General features: G+C 41.9%; 1 pseudogene; it reads left to right on the forward strand.

The window, feature by feature from the left end:
• Positions 1-5,345: 5,345 nt before the first annotated feature.
• Positions 5,346-6,003, forward strand: LOC115844327 (small ribosomal subunit protein uS5 pseudogene; annotated as a pseudogene).
• The last annotated feature ends 747 nt before the right edge of the window (positions 6,004-6,750 follow it).

Consider the following 6,750-nt stretch of genomic DNA (forward strand, 5'->3'; position numbering starts at 1 on the left):
ACAGAAGTTCTGCATTCCCTCCCAGACCTCACCCTATACGTATCTTCATTTTACTGTTCCTGAGTTGTATCCTTTATAATAAAACTAATTGTAAATAGAGTACTTTCTGAGTTGTTCTAGTGAATTATCAAATCTGAGGAGGCTATGGGGACCCCTGAATTTATAGCCAAGGCAGTCAGAAGTGGAAGTTGTGGCTGGCGGCTCTAGTAAGAGCAGTCTGTGGAGGACTGAACTCTTAACCTTTGGAATCTGCACTGACACTGGTGGTGATTAGTGTCAGAACTGTATTGCAGTATACCCCAGTTGGGATTGGAGTGTATATCTAACACTGTATGTTAATAGTTGACATTTCATGTATGGAGAAAGCATGTTAATACATTTGTCTGCTTTATCCAGCCGTCTTCTCAGGAATTCTCTCCCATGGCAGTGGACTATGTGATTTTTGCCTTTTGAGTACAGCTGATCTGATCAGAGTGGGTGTATGAACTATATGAACCAATAAGAGTCTGTCTTATTGACATGTGCATGGAATGTGTCTAGAAACACTGAAATGTTAATCTGGTGGTGGTGGTGCTGGAGCAGGAGGTGTCGGGTCCAAGCACGGGTTGGAGAAGAATTTCCAGACACAAGGCAGAATGTAAGGAAGACAGAGTTTATTGAAGAGAAGGGTCACTGCAAGAACAGCAGGCCAACTTCCCGGTAGCCAGGGAAGGTCGACAATGAGCATGGGTTGCTTGTCTGTTTTTATAGCCAGGGAACCTGCAAGTCATCTGCTGACTGGGCAGAGTATGTATACTTTCAGTGTGCTGAGTGGGAGAAAAACGGGGCAAATGTCTTTCCTTATATGGGATGGGAAAGGGACAGGGCATGCTCTGGGACATAGCAATGGTCTCATTGTGACAGAGTGATAGGAGTCCTGTAACCCTTTGTTCCGGCAATTTTGGCCCTTTGAGTTTGTCTCGTTCTTTGTCCTTGGAGCACACCACAGGAGGTATCTGGCATAGTAAGTACCCAACAGATTTTTGTTGAATGACTACATGAAAGAGGTTTCTGTAACTTTAGGGCTTGAGAGGGCCATTTCCCCATATACATGGAAAACAGAAAAAAGTGAGAAGCAGAGGCAAAATGATCGCATGGATTGGGAAGGATGGTGAGATAACCACTTTGGACTCCTAAAGATTTTCCTATTCCAGACCTAGTGAGGCCCTTATACATCCTGCTTTGGTTTTCCTTGAAATGCACCTGTGTATTCCCTTTACATTTTCCCATTTGCCCAAGTTAGTTTGAGTAGATTTTGTGTCTAGTGTTTAAGGGTAATTTTCTAATGATAAAATCATGATTCTCATTACAAATATAAAAATAACATGTATTGAAGATTTTACTAACTCTATAGTTAAATGGGGAAACCAGCAAGGTGTTACAACAGATTCAAAGGAGAATCCACACAACAGACACATTTGTTGATCAAGAATATTGAAGTGGGGCTTCCCTGGTGGCGCAGTGGTTTGAGAGTCCGCCTGCCGATGCAGGGGATGCGGGTTCGCGCCCCGGTCCGGGAGGATCCCACATGCCGCGGAGCGGCTGGACCCGTGAGCCATGGCTGCTGAACCTGCACGGGCCGGAGCCTGTGCTCCGCAATGGGAGAGGCCACAACAGTGAGAGGCTCGCGTACCGCAAAAAAAAAAAAAAAAGAACGCTAACTTTGGGAAATTTTGCCCGGTAATATGAGAATTTCATTTAAGTTATATGGGAGATTCCTCACAAACTGAGGTGAAGTTGGGCTCTGAGTACATAATCAGAAGAGCACTTTCCTTTGGGACAAAGGGGACTCAGTTTGGAGTCCAGAAAAGACCTTATTTTTTGTGACTAAAGAAATTACTCTGGTACTACCTGATACTTGAATAACAGGAAAACTGTATTTTGTGTGATTTTGTAGCAAAGGAAAACTTAGTAATTCAAGACTGTAACTTAACTACTAGGAATGCTGTAGATTGGGTCATGAAGTGGGTGAAGCTTATGTCTGGCCATCTTTCCCTTTCTAATGCTTTCACCTCTTTCAAGTTTCTTTACTATCCAACATCTTTTATGTTCCATGTCCTTCTCAGTTAGCTAATTTCTATTTGTGTTATTCCTTTTTAAGTTATTAGTAATTTAAAAGTGGATTTTTTTCACTTTAATGTCTTATTTAATCCATTATATACAAAATACTATTTCAACCAGTAAATATTTTTAACAATAAGATATTTTACTTTTTTTTTTTGGTGTTGTCTTCAAAATCCAGTGTTTTAGAGTCTCAGTATGAACATTAACCTTTCATGAGAAAGACTTGATCTGTATTTAGATTTCATAAAATTTATAGTTGAAAAAATAAATTCATATACTCAAGTTCCTAACATACTTAAAATTGTCTTCTAATAACTGAATCAAATGAAGAGTTCTGCAGTTGGTGTTGGCTAGGAATTTAGAGAGGTGAAGGAAAGACAAATGGTGGAATTCTGGCAACATGGCAGCCTGCAGGAGAGATAGCTCTATCTGAATACATATTCTAATTCGTGAGCGATCCTCCTTTCTGCCTCTTGTTTCTACTGAGATATGCTTACTTACTCACTACCACACAACTGCAATTGCTACTGACTCACTATTTAAAGTATTGAAATTTTGTTACATTCTTATTTTCCTTTCTTCTCTTTCAAGCAAAATATGTCAGGATCTATCATCAATTACTTATACCTTAACTGAAGCTTATTTACATTGTCTGCCTCGCCCAGATTTAATTGCATTTACCTTTTACTTTTGATAAACCTTCATCTAAGAGACCTGGACACCTAGCCCATGACCCTGATACAGACTTGACTGAGGAAAATAATCCTGATTCATGCCAAATGAAAGCTACACACTCTAATCCCACAGTGGGGTTTCAGGAGAGCAGGGCTCAGCAGAGGCAGCTGGATGCTGTAATCTCGAGATGGGTACCAAAGGCACAATGGATCATTTCCAACCAGCTCAGTGCTTATACAGCTGATAGAGCTAGGAATCAGTAGCCAATGATATCTCTCAGAGTATTTCCTTTCCTAGTATGGGCAGATATAGTTTATGATCTTTTGACTTCAAATATTATCCCATTTAGTAACACTCTTTCACTGAGCTCTCAATCTTTGGTCTCTAATAATATTTATTTTTTCTTTTATCTCTTTTCAAAGGAATTTCAGGTGTCAAGGGAGAGGGAGAAGAGTATTTGAGGAGTGGAGTAGTGAGCAGGGTAACCCTCCCATGGCCCCTGAAATGTTACTTGTCTCCATCCTGTGATTGTACCCAGTTGAGAATCACTAAATCTTCCATTTTATCATTAACAAAGATTTGGTCAAGTTTAACATGTTGTTCTTTGTGTTATTAAAGCAATATTAATTTTTATTTGCTCTCCAAATAGAAAATTATAATATGGAATATACTTATTCACACTGCACATATTTTCAGAGGTACAATAAATGTACTATTGATCTGTGCTTTGCTTTCATTCTTCAACATTCCTGAAATATGCTAACAATATAAACTTAAAGAGAAGATTGGTTAAACTTATAGAGAAGATTGGTTTTATTCCTTAAACTGGGTGTGTGGTTTGTAATCCAAGATTTTTTCTAGTTGTAGTGAAGTAGCTTCACACTGCAGATATCAGCTGAATTTTTTTGTGCTGGTGATGACAATAGAAGAATATTAAGAAGTGGAAAGTTGGGGCACAAAAACAGAAATATAAATCAATGGAACAGGATAGAAAGCCCAGAGAGAAACCCACGCACCTATGGTCAACTAATCTATGACAAAGGAGGCAAGAACATACAATGGAGAAAAGACAGCCTCTTCAATAAGTGGTGCTGGGAAAACTGGACAGCTACATGGAAAAGAATGAAATTAGAACACTCCCTAACACCATACACAAAAATAAACTCAAAGTGGATTCGAGACCTAAATATAAGACCGGACACTATAAAACTCTTAGAGGAAAACATAGAAAGAACACTCTATGACATAAATCACAGCAAGATCTTTTTTGACCCATATCCTAGAGGAATGGAAATAAAAACGAAAATAAACAAATGGGACCTAATGAAACTTCAAAGCTTTTGCACAACAAAGGGAACTATAAACAAGACCAAAAGACACCCTCAGAATGGGAAAAAGTATTTGCAAACAAATCAATGGACAAAGGATTAATCTCCAAAATATATAAACAGCTCATGCAGCTCAATATTAAAAAAACAAACAACCCAATCAAAAAATGGGCAGAAGACTTAAGTATACATTTTTCCAAAGAAGACATACAGATGGCCAAGAGGCACATGAAAAGATGTTCAACATCACTAATTATTAAAGAAATGCAAATCAAAACTACAATGAGGGGCTTCCCTGGTGGCACAGTGGTTGAGAGTCCGCCTGCCGATGCAGGGGACACGGGTTCGTGCCCCAGTCCGGGAAGATCCCACATGCCACAGAGCGGCTGGGCCCGTGAGCCATGGCCGCTGGGCCTGTGCGTCCGGAGCCTGTGCTCTGCAACGGGAGAGGCCACAACAGTGAGAGGCCCGCGTACCACAAAAAAAAAAAAAACTACAATGCGTCAAAAAGAGTCATGTACCACAATGTTCATTGCAGCTCTATTTACAATAGCCAGGACATGGAAGCAACCTAAGTGTCCATCAACAGATGAATGGATAAAGAAGATGCGGCATATATATAAAATGGAATATTACCCAGCCATAAAAAGAAACGAAATTGAATTATTTGTAGTGAGGTGGATGGACCTAGAGTCTGTCATACAGCGTGAAGTAAGTCAGAAAGAGAAAAGCAAATACCGTATGCTAACACATATATATGGAATCTAAAAAAAAAATGGCTCTGAAGAACCTAGGGGCAGGACAGCAATAAAGACGCAGACGTAGAGAATGGACTTGAGAACACGGGGAGGGGAAGGGTAAGCTGGGATGAAGTGAGAGTGGCACTGACATATATACACTACCAAATGTAAAATAGATAGCTAGTGGGAAGCAGCCGCATGGCACTGGGAGATCAGCCCCAGTGCTTTGTGACCACCTAGAAGGGTGGGATAGGGAGGGTGGGAGGGAGACGCAAGAGGGAGGAGACATGGGGATATATGTATATGTGTAGCTGATTCACTTTGTTATAAAGCAGAAACTAACACACCATTGTAAAGCAATTATACTTCAATAAAGAGGTTAAAAAAAAAACTACAATGAGGTATCACCTCAAACCGGTTAGAATGGGCATCATCAGAAAATCTAGCTTTTTAATTTTTTCTGTAAAGCTTTCTTTTTTTTTTTCTGTAAAAACACCAAATGGCAAGTGACACCGGTGCTGTGAGAGGGCCCAGAGGGCCCGGAGGCCCCAGGGGCCCTGGAATGGGAGGCCGCGGAGGCTTCAGCAGCGGCGTCCATGGCCAGGGCCGGGGTCGCGGAGCTCACGGAGGCAAGGCCGAGGACAAGGAGTGTCTCCGCGTCACCAAGCTGGGCCGCCTGGTCAAGGACATGAAGATCAATCCCTGGAGGAGATCTATCTCTTTTCTCTGCCCATCAAGGAATCTGAGATCACTGACATTTTCTTGGGGTCATCCCTCGTGGAGGAAGTTTTGAAGATCATGCCTGTGCAAAAGCAGACACTTGCTGGCCAGCGGACCAGGTTCAAGGCATTTGTTGCCATCTGGGATTACAACGGACGTGTTGGTTTGGGTGTGACCTGCTCTAAGGAGTAGCCACTGCCATCTGTGCGACCGTCATTCTGGCTGAGCTCTCCATGGTCCCGGTGCGACGAGGCTACTGGGGGAACAAGATGGGCAAGCCCCATACTGTCCCTTGCAAGGTGACTGGCCGCTGAGGCTCTGTGCTGGTGCGCCTCATCCCTGCCCCCAGGGGCACTGGCATTGTCTCAGCCCCTGTGCCCCAGAAGCTACTGATGATGGCTGGAATTGACGACTGCTACACCTCTGCCAGGGACTGCACTGCCACGCTGGGCAACTTTGCCAAGGCCACTTCTAATGCCATTTCCAAGACCTACAGTTATCTCACTCCTGATCTCTGGAAAGAGATGGTGTTCACCAAGTCTCCATATCAGGAATCCACTGACCATCCTGTAAAGACCCACACAGAGTTTCCATGCAGAGGACCCAGGCTCCAGCTGTAGCCACCCCATAGTTTTCTATGAGAAAAATAAAGTGAATGAAACTAGTTAAAAAAAAAAAGGAAAATCTACAAACAACAAATGCTGGAGAGGGTGTGGAGAAAAGGGAACCCTCTTGCACTGTTGGTGGGAATGTAAATTGATACAGCCATTGTGCAGAACAGTATGGAGGTTCCTTAAAAAACTAAAAATAAAATTACCATATGACCCAGCAATCCCACTACTGAGCATATACCCGGAGAAAAGCATAAATCAAAAAGACACATACACCCCAGTGTTCATTGCAGCACTATTTACAATAGCCAGGTCATGGTAGCAACCTAAATGCCCATCGACAGACGAATGGATAAAGAAGATGTGGTACATATATACAATGGAATATTACTCAGCCCTAAAAAGGAACAAAATTGGGTCATTTGTAGAGACGTGGATGGACCTAGGACTGTCATACAGAGTGAAGTCAGAAAGAGAAAAACAAATATCATATATTAACACATGTATGTGGAATCTAGAAAAATGGTACAGATGAAGTGGTTTGCAAGGCAGAAATAGAGACACAGATGCAGA

This window comes from Globicephala melas, chromosome 10 (genome assembly GCF_963455315.2).
Source record: "Globicephala melas chromosome 10, mGloMel1.2, whole genome shotgun sequence".
In the NCBI taxonomy this organism is placed as follows: domain Eukaryota; kingdom Metazoa; phylum Chordata; class Mammalia; order Artiodactyla; family Delphinidae; genus Globicephala; species Globicephala melas.